Source organism: Lissotriton vulgaris, chromosome 4_1, assembly GCF_964263255.1.
Source record: "Lissotriton vulgaris chromosome 4_1, aLisVul1.2, whole genome shotgun sequence".
NCBI classification, from domain to species: domain Eukaryota; kingdom Metazoa; phylum Chordata; class Amphibia; order Caudata; family Salamandridae; genus Lissotriton; species Lissotriton vulgaris.
Genome location: NC_141691.1, coordinates 1900245511 through 1900260492, shown reverse-complemented (window position 1 = coordinate 1900260492; position 14982 = coordinate 1900245511). Strand labels below are relative to the sequence as shown.

At 46.8% G+C, this 14982-nt stretch overlaps 1 protein-coding gene across 5 annotated transcripts in view; it reads right to left on the bottom strand.

Moving 5' to 3' along the window:
* EFR3A (EFR3 homolog A) overlaps positions 1–14982 on the bottom strand; it is a 1108455-nt gene that overhangs the window by 747058 nt on the left and 346415 nt on the right. The window lies entirely within an intron of this gene.

Below are 14982 nucleotides of genomic sequence, written 5' to 3'. Positions count from 1 at the left end.
AAGGGAGTGTTTTTGCAGCTTTGCAAATACAAAACAAATAGCAGGTTTAATTTTTGACATACCCTAGTTCTCTCTAAGCGGTAAAGAATAGCTCTTTTATCATCTAGTGTATGAAGCAGGAGGTCTGAAAAGTTGTTGTAGATTCTGTGGCGGATTGCCTAATGTCAAATCTCCTGGGCCAACTTCGATAGATGAGGAGTGTGTGCCCCTCCCTGCTTCTGTAAGTAGTGCAGGACAGTCATGTAGTCTGTCCTGGTAAAACCACCTAATAAAATATCAATTTTAAGAGGGCCTTAAGAGCCAAATGTACGGCTAACACCTGTAGGAATTTGATGTGGGAGTCCTGGTGTAGAGAGTCACATGCCTTGGACAGTCAGATTGTTGTGGTGCATGCCCCAGCCTGTGATAGAGGCACCTGAAATGATGGTCTCCTGCAGTACTCGGTCTGCATAAAAGACCGCCCTGCAACAAATTGTTGCTGTTGCACCACTGCAGACAGCAGCGGACCTTGGCTTGAACCAACACTAGATCTTCCTAGTGACCAGCCACCCGAGACCGTTGGTGCACAAGACACTGTTGCACTGAGCTCATATGGAGTACAATATGTCACAAAGGAGATGCAGGATGCCATTATCCCTAGAAGGCGTATGGCAGATGTCACTAAGATATGAAGACTGGGCTGAAAGAGGTAGCAATTGCTGGAAAGATGCAACTCTTTGCTGATTGGAATAAGCTTTCCCTGCAATGGCATCCAAGATTGACCCAAGGAAAAGTTGCTTCTGGTGAGCCTGTATGCGAGCCCTTGCAAAATGTATGGTGAACACGAAGCAGTGAAGCAGGGACACAGCTGAGAAGGAGCTAGGCACTGTTTGGTGCTGCTCTTGATCAGCCAACCATATAGGATAAGAAACACATGAATGTTCAACCTTTGCAAATGTGCAGTTACCAATGCTAGGCACTTTGTGAACATCACTAGAGCTATGGTGATTCAGAAAGGAAGAACTCTGAATTGGTAGTGCATATACAATCGATGAGTAGGGTGGGCGGGTGTATGGAAATAGGCATCACGGAGTGTAGACATACCATCTCCCTGTTGGAGAAGGATGATAACATCCTGTAGATTTGTAATGCGAAAAGGTTCTGATAGGATTTGATGGTTAAGTGACCTCAAGTCAAGAATAGGTCTGAGAAAGCTGCCATTTTGGGGAATTAATAAGTAGAGGGAGTAGACTCTGCTTCCATATTATTATGGGGGCACACTCTATTGTACCCTTCTGCAGGAGAGTGACCTCCTCTTAAAGATGCAACAGATATTCTGTGCTGGGAGCATGTGATCGAGGTGGTTTGGTAGGAGGAAGGGGCTGTGCACAGTTTGAGGCCACAGCAATGTTGAATGAGGGCTCAAACCCACTTGTTGGACTTGATCGCCTCTCAACGAGGGAGCCAACTGCATAACCATCCTCCAACAGGTGGCTTGTGATTCGTAAATCACGCCCTAAGAAGCTCCAACTCACTCCTTCACATCCCTCCCATACTGAGGAAAAAATCATCCCAGACACACTCTTTCTCAGGAAATGGTCCATGGATTCGGAACTCACTCCCGAAAGACATCCCCTGTAATCCTTCCTATACTTGTTTCAAATCGACCTGAAATCACTACTGATGATCAAATACGTCAACTCGCTCCCCTGAACTTGCTACACCAACAGGAACATTTGATGCGGTTACTTGACCCAATGCAGCATTTTTAATCATCAATGCCTAGTAGGGATAATGTTGTACTATGTGTTACTTTTTTATTTACTTATATAATGTTGCACAGTTCATTTATTTTTTCCTCCCGAATATATTGTGTCAACTGTGAATCAGTCTATTATATGTCTTGTAAAGCACTCGAATACCTTTGGGTCATATAAAACTCTCATATATATAATACAAATAAATCCGGGGGGAAAGGATGGCAAGTGAGCACTGGGGTGGGGGTGGGGGGGCATTCCTATTACTGGAGTTTTCTCTAGCAAATATTTTGTTACCTATGCAGGAGCCCAAACTGTATTTTCTTAAGGATTCCTGATAAAAGCAATGCTGCTGCTGCCTCAGATGACAGTGTGGATGCTCTGGTGAGGCATTTAGTGGCTTAAAGGATTCCCATTGGTTTAACTGTGTCACTATCTTTCTCAACCTTTTAAAGCATCTCATCAACCTGAAGCCAGAAAAAGTGCTCCCTGTCAAACCAGAGGTTGCGGTGATGCGGTTGAACCTCAGGTTAGGATCCAGAGATGTCTCCTAAGTAACACACTTGTGTTGATGGCCCTAGATGCAATGTTCAAAGTATCTAAGGTTCAACAGATGACGGAATTAGATATCACCTTGCCCTTAGCTACTATCAATACCCCACTGTTCCTTTACTGCGCTGATAGATGCTTAAGCAACTTTTGCATATCCTCTCACTGTGCTCAGTCATAGCCCGAAAGGTTTGCCACCGAAATAGCTATCCCCCAATGACTTGCTGATCCAATATCTTTTACCAGCCACATCATTTTTTTGGCTTTCCTTGTCTCGGGAAGGAGCATTGGCAGTGCTTTGTGCACAAACACGTCCTCTCCCTGTTACTATGCAGGGAGCTGCAGTCAAATTTTGAGAGTACAACGTGCATAGTGGTTGCTGAATTGAAGTGCCATTTACATTTTTCTATCCTCATTGCATGGATCCATATGCTTGAGCTCTGAGATAATCCTCGTGGCAGGGGCGCATTATTGTGTGTGACCTTACTCCTCCACTCGGGTTGAAACAACTTGCTAGACAGTTTACCTTTATTGTCTGTGGGATACCTTGGGACGATGTTTCCGGGCACCGGGATCCGGGACGCGTGTGATTCTACATGTTAACTTTTGCTGGTTCATTCTTTGGGACACCGTTTTCTAATTTTGAATTGCCCTGACGAAGTTCCGCCCAGGAACAAAACGCGTTGGCTGTGCAACCTATTGGCATAATTGCTACAATAAAGAATTAAATATTTTGGACTAAAGAAGACCTTTTGCTTATATTTGAATGAGTGCCTTGGGTTGGCGATTGAATCTGTGTCATTTGCAAGATGCAGTGTTCAAAGCAGAGTTGGAGCAGGACATGAAAGATTTTTTTGCTAGGAACATTGACTCGGTAGACAGCTTAACAACGGTGTGGGAAGCATTTAAGGTGACAGTCCGTGGGTGGTGCATCGCCGGAGGGGGGAGGGGATACTTAGAGACCTCAGATGGGATCTGAAAAAACTGGAAGGGGAACTGAAAACACTGGAAAAGGAAATTGGAGCTGGCAGGAACTCGAGGAAACTGCGTGCTAAATTGAGAAAGAAAATATCCGACTATGAGGTAGCAGCGGATAGGGATAGCAAATTTCTAGGGAAACATCAGATGGCTCGGGTGTATGGGGAGGGAGATAGGCCGGGTAGGGCACTGGCTGGCGCGATACGGGCCCCTAGGTTTCAGAACTATGTAATAGAACTAGAAGACGAACAGGGATCTGTGCGGAGAGATCTCCCAGGCCAAATGGACATCATGGTGAGATTTTATACAAAGCTTTACACGCCGCATAGAGGTGCTCCATTAGATCTTCAAGGCTATCTGGAAGATATAGCTCTGGCGTGGCTTGGGGACGCACAGCGCAATTTCTTGGCGCATGACCTGGAAGTCGATGAGATTACGGAAGCCATTATGACCATGTCGTCCGAAAGGCACCGTGCTCTGATGGACTTCCAATAGATTTTTACAAGACGTTTGCCCCTACCCTTGCAACCAAACTTAAAGCTGTATTCTACGAGGCTCTGGAAGAGGGCTGCCTACCGGCCACCATGAGGTAGGCACAGATAATGTCGCTTCTAAAGCCCGGCAAGACACCACTCATGTGTGATTCCAATAGACCTCTATCACTCCTCAATAGCGACACAAAAATCCTAGCCAAAAGTACTGGTAACATGACTTAACTTACTTTTAGAAAAACTAGTATTACCTGCCCAGGCGGGCGTTGTGCCCCATCGGGCAACAGCTCACAATTTGCAAACTCTCTTCGCTGTCCTACAGGATATTGATCCCAAGAGTACGGCGGTGGCAGTCTTTTTGGACGCCACCAAAGCGTTTGACTCTGTAGAATGGGACTACCTGATGGGGGTATTACTCCATATGGGGATGCCCTTCTCTTTTGTCAACTGGATCCAGCTACTATACACTCAGCCATGTGCCAGAGTCCTCCTTAACGGCTCTAGATCAGCGAGCTTTCCAGTGGCCAGGGGCACGAGGCAAGGGTGTCCACTCTCCCCAGTCTTATTCGCCTTAGCGATAGAGCCCCTTGCTGCGAAGCTCTGACAGCATCATAACCACAGAAGCCTCATATACCCGACCAGACAGCTACCAGTATCGCTCAATACCGACAATGCCACACTGTATGTCCACAAGCCGCAAGATAATCTCAACTCAATACTGCAGGAAATTACAAAATTTGGAGCAGTGGCTGGAGTGCAAATAAACTGGAGTAAGTCTGCGGTATTCCCTTTGACCGACCACACCGACCTCACCAGCTGGATTACCCACTGAAGTGGGAATCAGATGACTAAGTACCTGGGCATTCAGGTAAGCAGGGATAGTGACGCTCTAATGAGGCTTAATTACGGACAGGCCATGGATAAGGTGACAGATAATATCTCCAAGTGGATCAGACGGGTACCCCTCTCTATGGCGGGGAGAATATCACCGATTAAATAAATATACTTCCGAAGTTCTTATACCTATTCATAAACATCCCATATCACCCAGGAGCATTCTTTTTTCATTTGCTTCATTCACAGTTGGTGCGTCTTATTTGGGGGGGGCAAGCAAGCACGGCTGAAGTTAACTACACTTATGCTGCCGTACCGAATGGGAGGGTTCGATGTCCCTAACTTTGAGCAGTATTGTTACAGTGTGCAGGCGCACTTCGTAGTATACTGGTTTCACCCACCCCCATATATGCCCCACCTTGCAGTTGAGGATGGATACATGGCCCCTGTCCCAATGGCTGAGTATGTGTATATGCCTTCTAAGACTCGGAACGTAGATCCCTCCACGGTGGACTGTACAGTCCGAGCATGGAATTGGTTAGCGAAAACGGAATGTGTACAACTGATGTACTCCCCTAGAGTGCCACTGCGCCATTGCCCACTGGTGAAAAAATTAGCCAGCGTATGCTTGACAGACTGAAGTTGGGGACATGGGGAGATCTGTACCTGAGAGGAAAATTTCGTACGAAAGAGCAGTTTTTTGGGGATCAGGCATACTCTTTCATGGAACTATTCCTGTACACCCGCATTAGGCAAAGTGTTAGAGCTCTAACTCCGGAGTTCCCGCAGGAACCGGAGACATTTACGTCACTACATTTAATGTTGCAACCCGAGGCCCCTGCGCATGTTGTTTCCCTGCTGTATAGGCGGGCACCTTGCGCCCCTCTTGCTCACTCGGTTCGAGCTCGCCGGGAATGAGATGCGGACCTGGACAACCCCCTGACAGATGAGCAGTGGGAGGCGGCTTGTCTCCAAAGGGAAGCTATATCTGGTAACTGCAGGCTTAGGTTGGTACACTACAAATTCCATCACCGACTATACCAAACTTCAGCGAGACTGCACGGGATACGCCTTAGAGATGACGATAAATGTCTGAGATGTGGTGAGGAGGGGGCGGACTTTATGAATTTGGCCTAGAGATGCCCGCGCGTAGCTGCCTTCTGGGAGGAAGTGTTTGCAGGATTAACCAGCATGATCGGCATACCGCTATCTAGGACTCCCCTCAGAGCCCTGTTGGGGTTGATGGGAGACATAAAAACACTGCACAAACAATTCCTGGCAATAAGTATCCTACTAGCGAGAAGACAAATAGCTTGCAGATGGGGTAGAGGCAGAGCTCCTAAGTTTAAGGACTGGATCCAGGATATGTCCGTTTGGCAAGAATACCTGCAGGAGTACGCAGAACAACTACCACTGAAGTCGTGACCTCGTGACATATGGGGGCCCTTGATCACCGATCTACTGAAAAAGGGCAGTAATGAGGAGGGACATGAAAGCAGCACGCAGGAGGAATAAATGGAGATGGACGTGTGACTGGTATTCTGTTATCTTAGTGGGCGGAGGTGGGAGGGCGACGGAGAAGATGGTGCGTAGGGAGGATAGTGAAGATCAAAATGGACAAATGGAAGAACACCAAGAGGCATTCTCTCGCTTGGCGAGTGATTTTCTGCATATTGACTAAATGACACAACTGAGTTGTCGAGCTTTGCTATTCCAAGTGTGCGGGGAGGGAGGAGGGGAGTTGGGGGAGGCAGGGAGAGGCAAGGAGGGAGGATCAAGATATGGAATGTGAGATTATAAATGGCGTATATTGTAAGGACGAATTGCTTCATTTAAGATTGTATGTCATCTATTTATTTGCAATAAAGGTTTTTGAAAATAAAAAAAATAAAAAAATAGGTGCCTTGAGATCCTACTCTGTAGTCGTCAACGTCCTATCTTTCATCTTTGGAGTCAAGGTGTGTTTTGGTGCCGATGAAGGTTTTGGCATTGAGAGGTTTTTTTACGCGAGCTCCAACTGAGTCTTTAGTGACTGTTTCTTAATGGTCCAATGGTGCTTGGTGCTTCTGGTGCACCTCAGGCTCGAGAGGCCCTGCGGCTCGATACCCTTTGCTGGAGGCTTTCTAGACTCCGAAGGTTTGTGTCATTGAACACCAGAGCCCAAAGGCGGCAGAGGCCTATGACCTACCATTTCTTGACTCCCTCAAGAGTGGTGGTCTGCTTTAGCATGGATCTTTTTTTAGGCGGGGCTTAAATGGCTGGTAGATATGGGCCCAAGGGTTGAAGGCATACTCATGGCCATGGGCATTGTCTTGGTGCACTGTCCGGTCTTTGGAACCATGCTGACATCCTCGATTTGCTGGTCCACCGACTCACTGCAGGATACCACCTCAGGGATGTGTTGTGGTTGTGCATGAGGAGAAGACTGAACGGGCCTGCCTCTTCCTGCTCATCTGTGTTGAGTGGATTTTCTTTGCTAAAGAGTATCAGAGTCTCTGAAATACCTGGTTGGTACATGTTCTGGAATGTGTCCAGGACTGTTAACTCAAATACCTGATGGTTTTGTTGGACCTGAAGGCAAGGCATGAATGACACAATGTGTCAACGTGGTTGGGCAGAAGTTAAGGTTTCACATCTGTTGATCTGCCCATTGGTACTTGGAGTGGGAGCATTCCACCACCCATGCACCACTTTCAGATGCCCCAAATGGGCATGAGGGGCTCAATGCCGGGGGACATCAAAGGCAATCTTTCAATTATGATTTGGCTTCTAACACATAGAGAAAACAATGACAGCGGCATTTAGTTGAAAGGGACCCTCAATGATCAATAAAGGTTATCGCACAGGACTGCTAAAAAAATATTTTCCAAACATGATACCTTATGATTGCCCACTTGATGTACATCCAAACAATGATGGTAAAAACAATCTAATATAGCATCCGTACCCATGTGCAATGCACACCAAGAGGTGGAGTCATATCACATTCTGTGACTCAAGAGACTTCTATGAACAAAAATAACTTGCAAACGTCTGAACCCAACACTAGATGAATGAGTTACACACCTTTGGTAATGCTTTTTTTGGTAGAGACTGTCTACATGTAGATTGGTCACCTTTTCAATATTCCCAAGATGTCAGACTGGACCCAGAAATGTTTCCAACAATACCTCTGTGCCTGGGAAGGTGGTGCTGTGCAGCTTTGCACTGGCACGGTCCGCATCGGAAATGATGTGCACAGCCTACATATATACCACGTGTGTGCCAGACCCAGAGCCTCAATAGCAAACTGACTGTAGCCAATGTGCAGGTTCCTAGATTTGGGATCTTATTAATGGGTAGAGTCCATTACACAGAACGGGGAGGATATGAGGGTTGGTGAGGAATCTGAGGCTAGAATGAATCTTTACCAGAATGAGCACTAACAAAGGGAAGTAACGTGTCTTCTGATAGAGACTTCTAACCAAATGTTTCTCTCCTTCTGAATAAATAGATACCAAAGCAGCACCTATTTGTGGAGGGTTCGTGAATGGGCTAAAACCAGAAAGCCTTGAACGAATGAGTGGACAGAAAATGCCCTCCTTGGTAAACCTGACTGTCCAGAGAGTAGTGCTTGGTGGCTGTATGGAGTTATGTCCACGTAGCTGCCTGGCATAAGAACATGTCAATAACTAAGCAGGACAATGCAGTGGTAACACCTCTAGGTCTGGCAGAATGAGCTTGGAGCCCTTCCGGAGGCTGCATCTTGGCCAATGCAAACCAAATCTTATTGCAATGCACAGTCAATCAGGAAATGGTCCTTTTCTGCACTGACTTGCCTTTTTTCGCCCCTGCGAACCCCACAAAGAGATGATCATCCATTTGGGGGTCTCTGATCTGATCAATGTAAATGCTCAGGGCTCTTTTGGGGCCTTTCCACTTTAGAGGGGTGAAGAAGAGCACAGAACACCGGGCAGCATGCTGATTTGACAGATTTGGAATGATATCACGACTTTCAGCAAGAAGGATGATTGCATCCGTAAAACCAGCTTGTCTTGGAGGTAGTGTACAGCACAATGCCTGACGCTCACTCACTCGCCACAACAATGTGACATTGACAAGGAACTCCATCATGAGGGTGATAAGTTGCAAGGGACAGCTGTGAAGCGGTTCGAAGGAAGTACACATTAAGTGAGGACCAAGCTAAGGTACCAATAATGGGGGGCTAATCCGGTGACTGCAAAAAGGCCAAAAGAGCCTGTTGATCTGTGACCAGAGCAAAGTCTGGGGGGGTCCATCTGCCAAGTGCTGTACCAAGATACAAACTTGTCCCAATTAAAGTCGTACAGTTTTTATCAAGGGATGATGACTGCCAAGATTACATTACCCACCTCCGAAGGAAGGTCAAAGGTGCTTAGCTGCTACCACTCAATCTCCAAGCATGAAGCCTGGGGTTGGATCAAGAATCCTGCCTCAATCATTGGTGTGACAGTAGATCCTCCTGGAGAGGCAGCCTGATCGGAGTATAGATGCTCATGCTCATGAGTTCTGGATGCCATACTCTACGTGTCCGATTTGACAACTAGGAAAACGTGGTCCCAGTCTGTCCTGATCTTCTTCAGAACTCAGGGTAGAAGAAGGTATTGGCAGAACAGCATACATGAGACCCAAGCTCCACCCTAGGCAGAACACGTGTCCTAGCAAGAGACACCTTGGAAACTCAAGGCTTTAGAACCCCATTCTTGAAAGAGACCTTGCCCACCTCTGGGTGCAATATCCATTTGGCTACGTGTCAGTAGCAGAGCTTGTCTGCCCTGTCTTTCACCGATCCTGACTGGTGCTTCACCACCAGGAACAGTCCTTGATGGATCAGCAATTTCCAGAGGTACAGTGGCTCAGGCACAGTGCCTCCTGGCACAGGGTCTGTGACCCCCCCACCCCACTTGTTACAATACCACATGGCGGTGATGTGGTCAATAAGCACCTGCACTAAACTCCCTTCGATGGATGGAAGGAAGGCCTTAACCGCCAAGCGACTATCCCTCAGTTCCAGAAGGTTGATATGAAGCAGTGCCTCCACCGGGGACTAAAGGCTCAGATCTATACCTCTCCAAGGTCGCCGCCACAATCCAGGAGTTATGCATATGACACCACTGTCAACTCTGATTAGTGTAGGGAAAGGGGTCTGCCATTGACACAGTTTATGATCCAGTAACAATCACTGAAGATCTTTTGAAGTTGTGTGAGAAATCTAGATGTTGTCAGAGATTTCAGATCCCTCTGCAGAGCCCATAAATACCACCTGATGTGCTGACAAGCAGGATGCCAAATGTCCCAGCAGCCTCCAGGATCGAGGCTGAATGATCAGGATCCAGAGAAAAGGTAAGAAAGTGGACCGTGTTTATAACAGTTCCGATAAAGAGGAGCATCGATGAAAGAGTCCGGCATGACTTCGGCACGTTGACAATGAACCCCAAAGATGACTGGAGGTTTGCAGTCACCTTGGAGGTAGTTCGCAACTGCCTGAGGTGATTCTGACTTCACCAGCCATTCATAGAAGCAGAGGAAGTCTGGAGCACCTGACATCCAAAGATCCGCTGCTATAACCACCACAACTTCCGTGTACACTTATGAGGCGCTGGTGAGACCAAAGGGGAGTACAGTGAATTGAAAATGCTTCCACCACAAACTGCAGATAACACTGATGGGCCTGCAGAACGGGAACCTATAAATAGGACTCCTGAAGGTGATGTGCTATCAGCCAATCTGTAGGTAAATGCTTTCACAGTATTAGGAGAGGAACATAATTTCCTTGTTCACATTGGACTTTCCAATTCGAATTGCATGTATCTGTAATCACTCTTGTTTTCAATTACTTTATTTATATATCTCGTATTTCATTTAATTTACAGACGTTGGTGTCTTTTTTCATGAAGTTCTTTTTATTAAGTATCCAATTCCATCGCACTTACAATAGACCCAGCCAACGCTCTTCATCCCTAATAGGGACTTCATCAGGGCAATTTGATGTATCCTCCTTCTCAAATATCTTTTCCATTTATTCCCCGTTTAAATGTCTGGGCTCCTTTCGAGCAGCCTTTCGGTGTGTGTCCAATCGATCCAGAAACACCACTGCTGGCTGTCTTTTTGAAACAGCCAATTAGCAGGGACGAGGACAGTTAAGAGCATTTTGAATTTGTCATCCCAGAGGAAGGTGTTGAAGAGGCATAGCTCTAGAATAGGACAAAAGCCTCTGTCCTTATTGGGCACCAGAAAGTAGCAGGAATAATAACCACGATCCACTTCTTATGCTAGCACACTCTTGTTAGCCCCTTTGGGCAAACGGGCTTGCACCTGCTGCCGCAAAACAGACAGATGGTCCTCTGTTAGTTGATCCACAGATGGTAGATGGTGCAGCAGAGTGGCTCTGAACGGTAAGGTGTAACCTTTCCAAACAATCTGCAGGACCACCTGTCTGATGTTATGGCCTGCCAACCAGCCAAGAATCATTGACCCCCCACTACAGAGCAGGTGGTTGCCACGGCCTTGGCCGCGAAATGGCTGGGAACCTTACTGAGTCTGAAGAGGCTTGTAATATGGGATATTTCGGCCAAAACACGAAAGGAACCACAGAGTTGCTGTGGCTAGTGAGGCGAGATCTTTAATGCCAAGGAGCGTGCTCTGGCTCTGTTCTATATCAACTGCTCCAGACACTGCCATGTCCCCGAAGAGGTGAGTCACATCAAAAGGCATCTATATAAGAGCATGTCCATAAAGGACAGCTGAACGTCGCCCTTGTCCATCATACACAGGCATGGTGACGAATGGTGACACTGGTTCCAGCGGGTCTTCCAATGGAATCAGTGGAATTCATGCAACAACTAATTGTGAACTTGGCTATGTCACAACCATCCTGTATGGCTTGGGTCAGAATGGATTGGAGATCTTCCGGGACACCTTGGAGGACTTTCAACACTGATCCTAAAGGGTCAGGTAATAGTGGCCCATCAGGCACATGGAATTTACAGACATGAGGGCCAAGCTAGTGGAAGAAAATACCCTCTTCCCAAAGGTCTCCACTCGTTTGGACACCTTACTGGGGGGACTAGTTAGAAAGAAATTTGTTTCCTGAGACTGGTAGATGCCTGCACCACCAAGCTTTCAGGGGAGGGGTGCTGAAACAAAAATGCAGGGTCAACCACAGCACGGCAGTGGCATCTTGCAATTTAGTGACTGATTGGGGGGCAGCAGCAAGGATTTAGCTCAGGCCCCTAAGAAAGCATCTGTAAATGACTCATTGAAGAGTAGTACGTACTCAGTAGAGATTTGCTCAAACTGGAGAATTTCTGTCAAGACATTGGTTTTGACCTTGAAGGAGGGAGGCTAGAGGTCAAGAACTTTGGCTGCCCTGTGCATGATCATTGCGAAAGATGCACTCTCCTCAGTGGTAGGACCTGTGAGTGAGAGGAATCCTGAAACAGGGGAAGCATCAAGGCCACTAGCTTCTTGGAAGTTATTATACCAATTTTCTTTATGGTACGGTATGGTTGACTTATCTCATCACCCGAGTCACGGTCATACGATCTCGTACCAAATAAGCAATGGCTCACATAAATTCTTCCGCACAGAGATAGTATGTCAAGCGGGGGGTTGAGCTTTTATGGAAATCAAGCCCCATTCAGGTCGTATTGTCACCAACTCTGAGTCACAGGGAACAATGGGCAATTCATCTCTCAGCGTTGGAGTCTGCCCTGGCATTAAGGCTTGGGAAGCTTTGTGGCACCGGAGTCAGTGTAGGGGCCGCGGGAGGCCCAATAGTGAATCAGAGGAAACAACTGGTACCGCGGGTCACCCAGCCAGCAGTATCCCGGATGGAGGGCCTCTAGTCTCCTTGGGGCTCATTGGCACGCAAGAGGGAGACCGTAAGGATCCAAGAAGTTGGTGCATGGCCTCGCTTTAATCTTCGATCTGCTTCAGTGTTGCATATGGATCCTGGAAACTCAGATTGTGCCAGGACCAGTTGCAGTGTCGGCTCTGACGTCAACCAACTTCGGGAGGAAGAGATAGAGGGTACTGTGACGCTCTTGTGCCTCCTCAGGAGTATGTGAGTGTCCGGAAGGGGTCGAGTCCTGCCTGGATTTTGTATTTATTTTTTCATCGATTTACTCAAAGACTTGGTGTGGGATTACAATTGCACTCAGGATCAACTCTGGCACTTCTGGACCCTTCATACTGAACCGGTCTTGCCACAGGGTCTTCTGGTGTTTGGCGACAGAGTTTCACCTTGCAGTCTCATATGGCTTTCGGGTTCATCAACGCGCAGTCATTGCAGACCTTAGACTAGTGCCTGACCACAGGGAACAGGGAAAACTGGTGAGGATCTGTCACAAACATTTGTTTGCAACAATCTTTAAAGAGCTTAAAACGTGTCTTTTTGGGAGGTCACATTTCCCTTGGACACAGAAAAAGATTTTTTGAGGTAAATTGTCTCAAAGAGGAGAGAGGTATCTTTGTGTTCGCTTCGGTAAGACCTATCAGCCTGGGTGGTCTTCCCCTCAACTTCTTGTCTTACTCCTTCATTTTTTTCTGATCTCATTTTCGCTGGCATTAGGACTCTGAGCACTTTGCCACTGCTAACCAGTGCTAAAGTGCATGTGCATCCTCCTTAGAACATGGTAGTATTGTCTTATCCCCAATTGGCATGTATTCCATATCTATAAGTCCCCTCAGAAAGGGCTGTATATCCCCTGTGATTAGTCTGGAGCCAGGGCAGGGAAGGAAGGATGCCGGGAGACCTCAAAGGTAAATCTTTAGAAGCTTCCCCCCCCCCCTGAAAGGCACAACTGGGAATAGATACTTCACCCCAGACCCCACCACTTGAGTACACTTCTGGAGCTTTGGACACTCTGCCAGGGAAAAGGGCTGCTGTGCTGCAACTTCAAAATGAACCCAGGACCCCAGAGAGACTTTAAGGGAAAGTCTGCTCGCTTTCTGATCCGAGCTACAGAGACATAAAAGGTTCCCCAACCAACTCCTGGACCCAGCTGCAGCGAGTTCCTGTCCCTCAAGTGGTGCTCCTCAGGTCCTGGACCCTTGGTGTGGCACAAGGGCTCTTAAAATCAAGCTTTTGTGCTCTTCATGAACGGGTCGTTCGCACAGAAGCCACTGCACCCACACCAAATGATCACCGTGAGCTGCCACCAGCCCGTCTCTTTGCACAGCAACCATCAATTGCCAGCAGAGGACCGCCAAAGCAAAGCTCTAGCCTGCTCATGATGCCCGGTCTGCTCTTTGTGCCATGCCGACAATGGCCCTCTCCAATGCGAACTGGACTCTTGGCACAAAACTTGAGAAGGTAAAACTTCAGTGGGACTGATCTGGAACTGTATTAGACCCGCGCTTCATTGCGGTCGGCCTGAACTTTTGTCTTTGACCAGGTCCAGCACAAACAGACTACAGTGGTTGGCTCTTTATGCTTTAATATGCTATACTGCAGTTTATTCTTTAGAAATTCATTACTTCGGTTCTACTGATTGGATTTATGTCATTTTGGTCTTGTTTTATTTAATAAATCAAGCTCTATTTGTCTGACTTGTTGTGGGATCCTTTTTGTAAGATGTTTTCACTGTTTGAAGTATTCCATAAAGACTTTATACATTGCCTCTGAGTTAAGCCTGACTGATCAGTGCCAAGCTACCGAGGGTGAGCACAGTTAATTTAGGGTTTATGACTTCACGCTCAGATGAATTGTGGTTGCCGCTTCAGAAGGGTTTCACCTCTCCAACCAGTAAACCAATTTCTTACAGTATTTGTTGGTGCAGAGAGTAAGGAACTGACGTCAGTGCGCTGGAGTGGCACCTATATAGGCTCTGCACATCATTTATGGAGCAGACATTCGTCAGGGTGGGGGCCTCATAGTGCCTTATCAGCATGAACAGATATTGCTGAAAAACATTCGGGATCCAGTCTGACACCTGTGGAATATTCTAAAGGTGAGGAATCTGCAGTTAGAAGTCTCTATCAAAATGAAAGAGCAAGTGCTGAGCATTAGTACCTACAGCCATGCATGCTACGAACATAATGTATCTTGGCGAACGATTCAGAAAACAGAAATGTAATTGTGCTTTCGGCCAAGTTCAGTTAAAATAAATAATTAAAACAAACATGGAAGGTTTCCTACAATGTAGGTCAGTCCAGGCATCGCACTCATATTCTTTATCCACTCAAAGGATCATAGTACTGCTATGTCACTGACAAATACATAGCCATAGTTTGTAAATACTGCGATGACTAAATACTCCTGGCAGCAGATCTTGAATCTAACTCTAAATGGGAGTGGATTACCATTGTGGTCCCATCAGCACATCTTAGCTGTTACAGTTGCATACCTCAGTGATGATGTACAAGGTCATAAG